The sequence below is a fragment of the Tachyglossus aculeatus genome, chromosome 11 (assembly GCF_015852505.1).
Source record: "Tachyglossus aculeatus isolate mTacAcu1 chromosome 11, mTacAcu1.pri, whole genome shotgun sequence".
Taxonomy (NCBI): Eukaryota; Metazoa; Chordata; class Mammalia; order Monotremata; family Tachyglossidae; genus Tachyglossus; species Tachyglossus aculeatus.
Genome location: NC_052076.1, coordinates 49,648,765 through 49,662,154, shown reverse-complemented (window position 1 = coordinate 49,662,154; position 13,390 = coordinate 49,648,765). Strand labels below are relative to the sequence as shown.

At 43.9% G+C, this 13,390-nt stretch overlaps 1 protein-coding gene across 1 annotated transcript in view; it reads right to left on the bottom strand.

Annotated features, from left to right (window-relative positions):
- LOC119934791 (nitrate reductase [NADH]) overlaps nt 1–13,390 on the bottom strand; it is a 64,187-nt gene that overhangs the window by 36,655 nt on the left and 14,142 nt on the right. The gene's annotated exons all lie outside the window — the stretch shown is intronic.

Genomic DNA, 13,390 nt, shown 5'->3' with positions numbered 1-13,390 from the left:
TACTTTTGCCTGCTCTTTTAAAATATGATCTTCAAGAAAAATCCTCAAAAATGAACCCTATAAAATGCCCTGCGTCCAAACAGCAGAAAGTGAACGTCAAAACTCTGAGAAAATGATCTGAAAGCTCCTCTCCTTCTGTTTCTATGATTAAACCCATTAATTCTAAAGTTCACTTGTTGATAATTCCCCAGTAAGGTATCTGACGTCTAAAAAAATGGAAAATCCAAACTGCAAATAATTTGAAATTTTCACAGGTTCCAATATACAAGTACTGTAACAAAATACCTTCATTTCAGGGGTTATCAAATTAAGGCCAGCTGCAACTGTCTGGATAAACGCCCCTGCTCCTGCCTGAATAACTCCCAGAAGTCAGTTAATTCTGGCCTCTATTATCCAAACTAGTGTCTACACTGCTGAAATCAATTCACTGCACAGATTTGCACCACACTTCCTCTGCAACACATGGATTGGCCCACGGTTTCCTTTCTGGGAGAAGTTTCCAAAAAGCAGCATGGTGCAGTGGAAAAAGCAAGGGCCTGGGAATCAGAGGACCTATGTTCTAATTCCGACTCTGCCTCTTGTCTGCTGTGTGGCCTTGGGCAAATCACTTAACTTCTCTGTGCCTGTTACCTCATCCGTCAAATAGGATTTAAGACTGAGAACCCCATGCGAGCCACGGACTGGGCCCAAAGTGACTAGCTTGCATCTACCCCAGCGCTTAGTACAGTGCCTGGCACACAGTAAATGCTTAAAAAACACCATTTAAAAAAAAAAAACAACCTTTCAGTCAATCTGTAAACATTCTTATGGCCTGATGACCTTTACCCATGCAGTCCAATGTCCTTAGTCTCCGTTTTCATTATGCAATGCGCTTTGCAACATTATAAACACAATTTTTGGAAAAAAAAATCTATACTGCAGTCAAAAATTGAAGTTGCCAGACATCATGCAGCGTGGCTCAGTGGAAACAGCCCGGGCTATGGAGTCAGAGGTCATGGGTTCAAATCCCAGCTCCACCAACTGTCAGCTGTGTGACTTTGGGCGGGTCACTTAGCTTCTCTGTGCTTCAGTTACCTCATCTGTTAAATGGGGATTAAAACTGTGGAACAACCGGATCACCTTGTAACCTCCCCAGCACTTAGAACATAGTGAGCGCTTAACAAATACCATCATCGTTATTAGTATTATTATTATGCATCGGTGATCAGCTCTCTCATCTCAACCATCCCTGAAATAAAATTCAGATTAGATCCCTTGCGGAAGGCAGGGAACCCGGTAAAAATGCTTCAGGGTGATTTTAGATGGATTTGTGACAGCTCACTTAGCTCAGCAATAGCACACAAACGACGCCTGATGGAGGTTAGGAGATGCCCTCTGACGAAATTATCACAGGGGTTACATTCCAGAAGAACCCTGCATTAAGGAAAACTTGCATTGTGAAATGCAAGTCTTGAGTGGAGCTAATTGTGCATGCACAAGCATTTCTTTTGACAAGGCTTTGAGTTTTATCCAGAAAGACTGCACACGGCTGAAGAAGACGCCTCTAATTTCCAACATGTTCAACGCAAAATACCTAAATAAACACGTGTTACGAAAGAACGGAAGATTCTAAGTTCCTCGGGGGTAGAGAATACGTCATTACTTCTGTTGCACTTTTCCAATAATTTAGTAGAATGCACCGTACTGAACAGACTTCCATAATCAATCAATCCATAAATTCCAAAAATACCATTACTACTAGTACTAAATGGTTTTAATGATTAAGAAGGACTAGAACATTCCATCCTCAGATTAATTTTAAACCACATCCAGGCCCGATTTTGAAAACACCAGTTCCAATTTGGTGAATCTTCTCCAGAACTTTTTTTCTACATTTCCAGAAAAACTGCAAATCTAATAGAGTCATGTTTTTGAATATTTGGCTAAGCCGTCACGAATGGCACACAGTTGAAAGAAAATGAAGAGACCTCTCCCAATTGGAACTGGTATTTCCAAAATCGGGCCTGGATGTGGTTTAAAATTAATCTGGTGATGGAAAGTTCTAGTCTTTCTTAACCATTACTACTAATACTAAATTGTTTTAATGATTAAGAAAGACTAGAACATTCCATCACCGGATTAATTTTAAACCACATCCAGGCCCGATTTTGGAAATACGAGTTCCAATTTGGAGAGGTCTCTTCATTTTCTTTCAACTGTGTGCCATGAGTGACGGCTTAGCCAGATATTCAAAAACTTGACTCATTAGATTTGCAATTTTTCTGGAAATTTAGAAAAAAAGTTCTGGAGAAGATTCACCAAATTCTAGAGAACCCATTTCACTACTATCAGCACCAGTTGGACAGAACTCAGGAACTTCCAATCAGCAAACCAAACAGATCATCAATCGTATTTAATCGCATTTATGCAAAAACAGATGCAAATTCACTGATCCTTTAGAAAAGTGATAGCATCTTATTACTTGGGTCTGCCACTTTTCTAATCGGTATTTTGGCTGCAGCCCTTGACTGAGCACAGCTAGTTCTGTCTCACTTGGTTTCTTCAATTTCACAAGACAAGACTCTAGTCCTGCCCGAAATGTCAAAGTATAATGTTTCCTTTTAACTCTTCTCCAGTCAACCCGATTTTCACAAAGAAAAAAAGTCCAAATCAAATGTCAGCTGGCATTTATCACCCGCACCGCTCGGTTGCTCTGAGGATCTTCCTCTCTTAAGCCTTCTTCAAAACTCCGCAAGTTACAATTCAGAGCCAAAAGTTGATGGCTGGAAAGTAGATCCAAGACTGGGCCATACACAAAGAAGTAAAATACATTTACGTGAAACTCCTGTAATAACAATGTAAGAAATATTATCTATAGTCAAATCCGGGAGTCAGAGGGTCTGGGTTCTAATCCTGCCTCTGCCACTTACCTGCTGTGGGACCTTGGGCAAGTCACTGAACTTCTCTGTGCCTCAGTTCTCTCCCCTGCAAAACGGGGATTCACTACCTGTTCAATACCTGTTCTCCCTTCTACTTGGACTGTGATTCCCCTTGTACCTCCCGTACTTGGCACGTAGTACGTGCTTAACAAATACCACAATTATTATTATTCCCAATAAGCCATCCAGCTCAATATTCTCTCAAACAGCCACAAAATGACATTTGGGGAACACAGTTGTCTCCTTGACAGCCTCTCCCCAAGTTAGGGAGTCTTAATTTCCTTAATCTTTCCTGCAACATTCATTCATTCATTCATTCAATCGTACTTACTGAGCGCTTACTGTGTGCAGAGCACTGTACTAAGCGCTTGGGAAGTACAGTTGGTGGGCTCACACATCTATTACCTCCTCCAGGAGGCCTTCCCAGACTGAGCCCCACTTTTCCTCTGCTCCTCCTCCCCTCCCCATCGCCCCGACTCCCTCCCTCTGCTCTTCCCCCTTCTCCGCCCCACAGCGCTTGTGTATATGTGCACATATTTATTATTCTATTTATTTCATTAACGATGTCTATAATTCTATTTACTTATATTGATGCTATTGGTGCCTGTCTACTTGTTTGGCTTTGTTGTCTGTCTCCCCGCTTCTTGACTGTGAGTCCGTTGTTTATTAAGATATTGCTAGGTCACCCTCTCTGCAGGGAGGAATTGTGATTAAAATGGTCCTCGTAACTCAGTATTTATGTATTTACTTAAGCATTACAAATTAACATAATTTTCTGAATTTAATAGCTAAAGAAGTAAAAACTCTAGCTATTCATTTCCAGAAGGCTTTTAGCAGCTGATTACGGTCTAGAAGCGAATTTCACAAATACCCTCATCCTAATACAGTGCAAACGGTAGGGATTATCTCTATCTGTTGCAGAACTGTACTTTCCAAGCGCTTAGTACAGTGCTCTGCACACAGTAAGCGCTCAATTAATATGACTGACTGAATGAATGAACTGCTCTTACGCCTACTAATATTACCAACATTTTTCTCTTATAATTGACAATGGAGCTCTTCTACGTGAGTTTATCCAAACGCTTCCGGCACCTACTTTTTCTGCCTGTTAGACTTCCAGTAGAATTGGCTTTCAAGTGCTTAGTACCCACACTGTTAATTAATATATCATTGAATTTGTCATGAACCTACCACCTTCAAAATCTAAATAATAATAATAATAATAATAATAATGATGGCATTTATTAAGCGCTTACTATGTGCAAAGCACTGTTCTAAGCACTGGGGAATTTACAAGGTGAAGGGTACGCCTAGTTCTAGTGATGGAGAACTTAGTGAATCAATCAATCAATCGTATTTATTGAGCGCTTACTGTGTGCAGAGCACTGTACTAAGCGCTTGGGAACTACAAGTTGGCCACATATATAGTGAACAATTCTGTCATTTGCCCTGGTTCATCTCTTGTTATTTTTCTCAGTTTCAAATATATCCTCTCGTTAACCCTTCGTCTTTCCAGACAAGGGCAGGGCGTAATCAATCCACGAATCTAATCTGGCCCAGATTTCCTTTCTTTTTTTAAAAGGTATTTGTTAAGGGCTTATTATGTTCCAGGCACTGTACTAAGCGCTGGGGTAGACACGAGCTAATCAGGTTGGACGCAGTCCATGTCCCACGTGGGGCTCACAGTCTTCATCCCCATTTTACAGATGAGGTCACTGAGGCCCAGAGATGTGTCACACAAGGAGCGGAGCCAGAGTTAGAAACCAGGTCCTTCCAGGCCCCCCGGGCTCTATCCATTAGGCCACACTGCTTCTCAGGTCCAAGGAAAACACTTCTACCCGCATTGATTCATATTTTACCAACCACAGAGGCCCTTTGCAATTCCCAAAACAGTGGTTTGTTAGCGGTCGTCATCATCATCATCATAATAATAATAAAATTGGCATTTATTAAGCGCTTACTACGTGCAAAGCACCGTTCTAAGCGCTGGGGGAGGTTACAAGGTGATCAGGTTGTCCCAAGGGGGGCTCACAGGTTTAATCCCCATTTTACAGATGAGGTAACTGAGGCACAGAGAAGCTAAGTGACTTGCCCAAAGTCATCATGTTAATCAATGGTATTTATTGGGCACTTATCGTGTGCAGAGCACTGTGATAGGGTTCACAGCTGACTCTAAATCAGGCAGGGAGAGCCATGGATTAAACCACTCCTTCCCACCCCTACTCTGCTAAGAGGTCGAAATAATTGCCAACTCTTACTTTAAACCAAAAAGTCCCGCGTGTTCAGTGTAATAGTGAACAGAATAAAACAAGTCTCCAGTTTTAATTCAATTCGGAACCGTGGTCGCAGAGGATTAACACAGCCTGTACTTAACCCAAGCTAAAGCAGGGCTTCAAACCTTCTTAATTATGTTCTGCCCCTAAGGTCCCTACCACAGTAAAAGAGATTATGAAGTTTCAATTTAAGCCACATATTCAGAAAAGCCGTATCAGCAAAGCAAAAGGAACAGTACGTTCAACTCTCGACATAAAATTCTGAAAACTATCTCACAAGGACACAAATCTACCATCCCGAATGCCCAACTCATTCATTTGCACTGTATTAGGATGAGGGCATTTGTGAAATTCGCTTCTAGACCGAAATTAGCTGCTAAAAGCCTTCTGGAAATGAATAGCTAGAGTTTTTACTTCTTTAGCTATTAAATTCAGAAAATTATGTTGATTTGTAATGCTTAAGTAAATACGTAAATACTGAGTTACGAGGACCATTTTAATCGCAATTCCTCCCTGCAGAGAGGGTGACCTAGCAATATCTTCCCTTTGGGAGCAGTGAACATTTGAAATTTGATCGATATTTTAGGCATCTCGCATAAAATAACAGTGGTGATGGTTTTTCACGTTCTGGACAGCATCTAACCCATAGCAGGGGCTTAAATGTTAAATAATAGAACTTTTTAGATTGTTGTTGAGTAGAAATACTGAACTACTTCAGAGATTAAGCGTCTCCAAGAGCACATCATGTTTTAATAATTCTAAGGGACTACACTGTCCCTAAGAAATCTAGACTGCAAGCTCATAATAATAATAATGGCATTTATTAAGCACTTACTAGGTGCAAAGCACTGTTCTAAGCGCTGAAATAATAATGATGGCATTTATTAAGCGCTTACTAGGTGCAAAGCACTGTTCTAAGTGCTGGGAAGGTTACAAGGTGATCAGGTTGTCCCACGGGGGGCTCCCAGTCTTAATCCCCACTTTACAGAGGAGGGGACTGAGGCCCAGAGAAGTGAAGTGACTTGACCAAAGTCACACAGCTGAGAGTTGGCAGAGCCAGGATTTGAACCCGTGACCTCTGACTCCAAAGCCCGGGCTCTTTCCACTGAGCCACGCTGCTTCTCATTACGGGCAGGGAACGTATCTGTTAATTCTGCTGTACTGTACTCTGCCCAATCCTTAGGACAGTGCTCTGCACACAGGAAGCACCCAATAGATACCACTGATTGACTGAGAACAATGTACTGTTGCAGGTTAACATAATAATAATGGTATTTATTAAGCCCTTACTACGTGCAAAGCACTGTTCTAAGCGCTGGGGAGGTTACAAGGCAATCAGGTTGTCCCACGGGGGGCTCACAGTCTTCATTCCCATTTTACAGATGAGGTAACTGAGGCCCAGAGAAGTGAGTAATAATAATAATAATAATAATAATGGCATTTATTAAGCACTTACTATGTGCAAAGCACTGTTCTAAGCGCTGGGGAGGTTACAAGGCGATCAGGTTGTCCCCCGGGGGGCTCACAGTCTTCATTCCCATTTTACAGATGAGGTAACTGAGGCCCAGAAAAATGAATAATAATAATAATAATAATAATGGCATTTATTAAGCGCTTACTATGTGCAAAGCACTGTTCTAAGCACTGGGGAAGTTACAAGGTGATCAGGTTGTCCCACGGTGGGCTCACAGTCTTAATCCCCATTTTCCAGGTGAGGGAGCTGAGGCCCAGAGAAGTGAAGTGACTTTTCCAAAGTCACCCAGCTGACAGTTGGCGGAGCCGGGATTTGAACCCATGACCTCTGACTCCAAAGCCCGGGCTCTTGCCACTGAGCCACGCTGCTTCTCTAACATTTAAGTCTGCAGCCAGACTATCAAACTTGCCCCAATTTTCGGCAGTGAGTTATCTAGATAACAACCCACACTTCACAGTGCATTTGGATTTTTCAGTAGGAAATGGATTTCAAAGGCTACAAACCTTCTCTGAGTAGTCAAGCGCTTAGTACAGTGCTCTGCACACAGCAAGCGCTCAATAAATACGATTGACTGAATGAATGAATAAAAAATAAAATAAGACGGGTTACGGACTGATCTAGAGCCCTACATGGGCCAATGTGACCTGCTCCAGACATGGGCTCTCCCTGCCTTCAAAGCCTTATTGAAGACACATTTCCTCCAAGAGGCCTTCCCTGAGAAGCAGCGTGGCTCAGTGGAAAGAGCCCGGGCTTTGGAGTCAGAGGTCATGGGTTCGAATCCCAGCTCCGCCACTTGTCAGCTGTGTGACTTTGGGCAAGTCACTTCACTTCTCTGCACCTCCGTTACCTCATCTGTAAAATGGGGATGAGGACTGTGAGCCCCCCGTGGGACAACCTGATCACCTTGTAACTTCCCCAGAGCTTAAAACAGTGCTTTGCACATAGTAAGTGCTTAATAAATGCTATCATTATTATTATTATTATTATTAAGCCCCCCTTTCCTCTTCTCCCACTCCCTTCTGCGTTGCTCTGACTTGCTCCCTTTGTTCAATCAATCAACCGTATTTATTGAGCGCTTACTGTGTGCAGAGCACTGTACTAAGCGCTTGGTAAGTCCAAGTTGGCAACATATAGAGACAGTCCCTGCCCAACAGTGGGCTCACAGTCTAAAAGGGGGAAACAGAGAACAAAACCAAACATACTAACAAAATAAAATGAATAGAATAGATAGGTACAAGTAAAATAAATAGAGTAATAAATATGTACAAACATATATACAGGTGCTGTGGGGAAGGGAAGGAGGTAAGATGGGGGGATGGAGAGGAGGACGAGGGGGAGAGGAAGGAAGGGGCTCAGTCTGGGAAGGCCTCCTGGAGGAGGTGAGCTCTCAGTAGGGCCTTGTTCTCCTCCACCCTGGGCTCCACGGCACTTACTTGTACATCTGTAATTTTTTAAATTTATATTCATGTCTGTCTCCCCACCTCTAGACTGTAAGCTCACTGTGGACAGGGAATGTGTCTGTTTACTGCTGTACTGTAATAATAATAATGGCATTTATTAAGCTCTTACTATGTGCAAAGCACTGTTCTAAGCGCTGGGGAGGTTACAAGGTGACCGGGTTGTCCCACAGGGGGCTCACAGTCTTCATCCCCATTTTACAGATGAGGTCACTGAGGCCCAGAGAAGTGAAGTGACTTGCCCAAAGTCACACAGCTGACAGTTGGTGGAGCCGGGATTCGAACCCATGACCTCTGACTCCAAAGCCCGGGCTCTTTCCACTGAGCCACGCTGCTGTACTCTCCCAAGAGCTTGGTATAGTGCTCTGCCCACACTAAGTGCTCAATAAATATGATTGAATGAATGAATGAAGTGATAAGGAGGGAAACTGAACACTCTTCAAACCCAATTACACTTCAGTCCCTTCTCCCCATTTATATTTTTAGACTGTGAGCCCCTGACCCCCAGGGACAGGAACTGTGTCTAATTCCACCTCTGTATTCTCTCCCAGTGCTTAATACAGTGCTTGGCACACAGTAAGCGCTTAATCATCATCATCATCATCAATCGGATTTATTGAGCGCTTACTACGTGCAGAGCACTGTACTAAGCGCTTGGGAAGTACAAATTGGCAACATATAGAGACAGTCCCTACCCAACAGTGGGCTCACAGTCTAAAAGGGGGAGACAGAGAACAAAACCAAACATACTAACAAAATAAAATAAATAGAATAGATATGTACAAGTAAAATAAATAGAGTAATAAATATGTACAAACATATATACATATATATGCTTAAGTATATACAGATATACATATATGCTTAATATATACTACTACTACTCTGGGCACACCTGATGGCCTCATTACTTTTGGAAACAGTAGATGAGGACCTGTCCGTACATGGCTCTAATCGATCAATCGACGGTATCTATTGAATGATTATTAATAACAATAAAAAAGGATAATAATGACGGTACTTGGAAAGCACTCACTATATGCCAAGCGCTGTTCTTCTAGACTGTGAGCCCGTTGTTGGGTAGGGGCCGTCTCTATATGTTGCCAACTTGTCCTTCCCAAGCGCTTAGTACAGTGCTCTGCACACAGTAAGCGCTCAATAAATACGACTGAACGAATGAATGTTCTAAGTGCCGGGGTAGATACAAGATAATTGGGTTGGACACAGTCCCTGCCCCACACAGGGCTCACGGACTTAATCCCCATTTACAGATGAGGCCCAGAGGAGTTAAGTGACTTGCCCAAGGTCACACAGCAGACACGTGGCAGAGCCGGGATTAGAACCCACATCCTCTGACTCCCAAGCCATGCTGCTGCTTGTAGAACACTGTACTGAGTGTTTGGGAGAGTACAATACGATGGAGTAGGTAGAAATGATTCCAGCCCTAACACCAGAAGCCATTTATATTAGCACTTATGCTTTAGAATCAGAAGCATCATATTCAAACCCATTAAAACAGATAATTTTGTTGTAAACGTTTCCTCCCAGCCTTTCCATCCCTTTCCCTGGGGTTTGGTTAAGCTGGAAAAAGATCTTTCTCCCCTAGTAGGAAAAATGCAGAAGAGGGGAACCACGAGATCCTTACTTCAATGAAGTCTTCATCCCTGACAACTGCAATGAAAATAAGCATATTCTACCTGCCCAGGATCTCAAAGAAATGAGGCTAGACCGAAGGGAAATTAAATAAAAGGTCTTAAAAAATCAATACACTTCATGCTGTTTGGGGAGCTGGTTCTGCAATGGGAGACCATTTTAATTGTTATTGTTATTTATAATAAACGCACAGAAAGCCCTTTATTATTAAACATGATGTTTAAAGACCTGTCCCGCCGTCGACCCCCGGCCCACGTCATCCCCCGGGCCTGGAATGGCCTCCCTCTGCCCCTCCGCCAAGCTAGCTCTCTTCCTCCCTTCAAGGCCCTGCTGAGAGCTCACCTCCTCCAGGAGGCCTTCCCAGACTGAGCCCCTTCCTTCCTCTCCCCCTCGTCCCCCTCTCCATCCCCCCATCTTACCTCCTTCCCTTCCCCACAGCACCTGTATATATGGTTGTACATATTTATTACTCTATTTATTTATTTATTTATTTATTTTACTTGTACATTTCTATCCTATTTATTTTATTTTGTTGGTATGTTTGGTTCTGTTCTCTGTCTCCCCCTTTTAGACTGTGAGCCCACTGTTGGGTAGGGACTGTCTCTATGTGTTGCCAATTTGTACTTCCCAAGCGCTTAGTACAGTGCTCTGCACATAGTAAGCGCTCAATAAATACGATTGATTGATTGATTGATTGAAAGACACATGCACCTGGGTACCGCTGAGGGTTATTTGCTGCTATAGGATGCAAGTGTCCTCTTTACCTATTGATAGGAGGAAGTGAGCTGGGGGTATTATTGGTAAATGTAATCAAGGCAATTGTAGGAGATGAAAGCTAGTAAACATGATTTTTGTTTTTTTCTTAGCTAAAGGGCTGCTACAGGAGGGATGGATACACTATCCCGACAGTAAAGCTGTTAAGCCCTGGTGCATCCTAAGACCATGAAACTGGATCAGCTAAGCACAAAGATAAACCTGGTAGGGTTTGAGAGTGTTCCCTCTACAACAAGAGCTGTTTGATCTGGTCTTCCAGCTTTGTTCAACTTACTATGTGCAAAGCACTGTTCTAAGCGCTGGGGAGGTTCCAAGGTGATCAGGTTGTCCCATGCCTCCCAGTCTTCATCCCCATTTCACAGATGAGGGGACTGAGGCCCAGAGAAGTGAAGCGACTTGCCCAGAGTCACCCAGCTGACAAGTGGTGGGGCTGAGATTTGAACTCATGACCTCTGACTCCAAAGCCCGGGCTCTTTCCACTGAACAGCGCTGCTTCTCATATAATAATGGCATTTATTAAGCCGTTACTATGTGCAATGCACTGTTCTAAGCGCTGGGGAGGATACAAGGTGATCAGGTTGAGAAGCAGCATGGCTCAGAGGGAACAGCACGGGCTTTGGAGTCAGAGGTCATGGGTTCAAATCCCGGCTCCGCCAACTGTCAGCTGTGTGACTTTGGGCAAGTCACTTAACAACTCTGGGCCTCAGTTACCTCATCTGTAAAATGGGGATGAAGACGGTGAGCCCCCAGTGGGACAACCTGATCACCTTGTAACCTCTCCAGCGCTTACAACAGTGCTATGCACAGAGTAAGCGCTTAATGAATGCCATCATCATCAGGTGGTCCCACGGGGGGCTCCCAGTCTTCATCCCCATTCTCCAGATGAGGTCACTGAGGCCCAGAGAAGTGAAGTGACTTGCCCAAAGTCACCCAGCTGACAATTGGTGGAGCTGGGATTTGAAGCCATGACCTCTGCCTCCTCTTTCCACTGGGCCAGATCCGATTAGATGAATGAATCTGCGATTTTTCCGCGAGAAGCCAAGGGTGTGAAAATGGGATGGTTTAGAAGCAGCGTGGCTCAGTGGAAAGAGCCCGGGCTTTGGAGCCAGAGGTCATGGGTTCAAATCCCGGCTCCGCCGCTTGTCATCTGGGTGACTTTGGTCCTCAGTGACCTCATCTGGAAAATGGGGATGAAGACTGTGAGCCCCCAGTGGGACCACCTGATCACCTTGTAACCTCTCCAGTGCCTGGAACAGTGCTTTGCACAGAGTAAGCGCTTAATAAATCAATCAATTGTATTTACTGAGTGCTTACTGTGTGCACAGCACTGTACTAAGCGCTTAATAAATGCCATCATCATCATCAGATGGTCCCACGGGGGGCTCCCAGTCTTCAGCTTGTCAGATTGGGAGTTGGGTGGGGACCGTCTCTAGATGTTGCCAACTTGTCCTTCCCAAGCGCTTAGCCCAGTGCTCTGCACACAGTAAGCGCTCAATAAATGTGATTGAATGAATGAATGGGTGGCTTTGGGCAAGTCACTTCGCTTCTCTGGGCCTCAGTTCCCTCGTCTGGAAAATGGGGGTGAAGACTGGGAGCCCCACGGGGGACAACCTGATCACTTTGTATCTCCCCAGTACTTAGAACAGCGTACTTCCCAAGTGCTTGGTACAGTGCTCTGCACACAGTAAGCGCTCAATAAATACGATTGATTGATTGACTGATTGCTCTGCACACAGTAAGCGCTCAATAAATACAATTGAATGAATGAATGGGTGGCTTTGGGCAAGTCACTTCGCTTCTCTGGGCCTCAGTTCCCTTGTCTGGAAAATGGGGGTGACGACTGGGAGCCCCACGGGGGACAACCTGATCACCTTGTATCTCCCCAGTACTTAGAACAGCGTACTTCCCAAGCGCTTAGTACAGTGCTCTGCACACAGTAAGCGCTCAATAAATACGATTGATTGATTGCTCTGCACACAGTAAGCACTCAATAAATACGACTGAATGAATGAATGGGTGGCTTTGGGCAAGTCACTTCGCTTCTTAGGGCCTCAGTTCCCTCGTCTGGAAAATGGGGGTGAAGACTGGGAGCCCCACGTGGGACAACCTGATCACCTTGTATCTCCCCAGTACTTAGAACAGTGTATTTCCCAAGCGCTTAGCACAGTGCTCTGCACACAGTAAGTGCTCAATAAATACGATTGATTGATTGACTGATTGCTCTGCACACAGTAAGCACTCAATAAATACGACTGAATGAATGAATGGGTGGCTTTGAGCAAGTCACTCCGCTTCTCAGGGCCTCAGTTCCCTCGTCTGGAAAATGGGGGTGAAGACTCCTCTCCATCCCCCCATCTTACCTCCTTCCCTTCCCCACAGCACCTGTATATATGTATGTACATATTTATTACTCTATTTATTTTATCTATACATATCTATTCTATTTATTTTGTTAGTACGTTTGGTTTTGTTCTCCGTCTCCCCCTTTTAGACCCTGAGCCCACTGTTGGGTAGGGACTGTCTCTATACGTTGCCAACTTGGACTTCCCAAGCGCTTAGTCCAGTGCTCTGCACACAGTCAGCGCTCAATAAATACGATTGATTGATTTTACTTGTCCATATCTATTCTATTTATTTTATTTTGTTAATATGTTTGGTTTTGTTCTCTGCCTCCCCCTTCTAGACTGTGAGCCCACTGTTGGGTAGGGACCGTCTCAAGATGTTGCCAACTTGGACTTCCCAAGCGCTTAGTCCAGTGCTCTACACACAGTCAGCGCTCAATAAATACGATTGATTGATTGATTGATTGAATGAATGGGTGCCTCTGGGCAAGTCACTTCG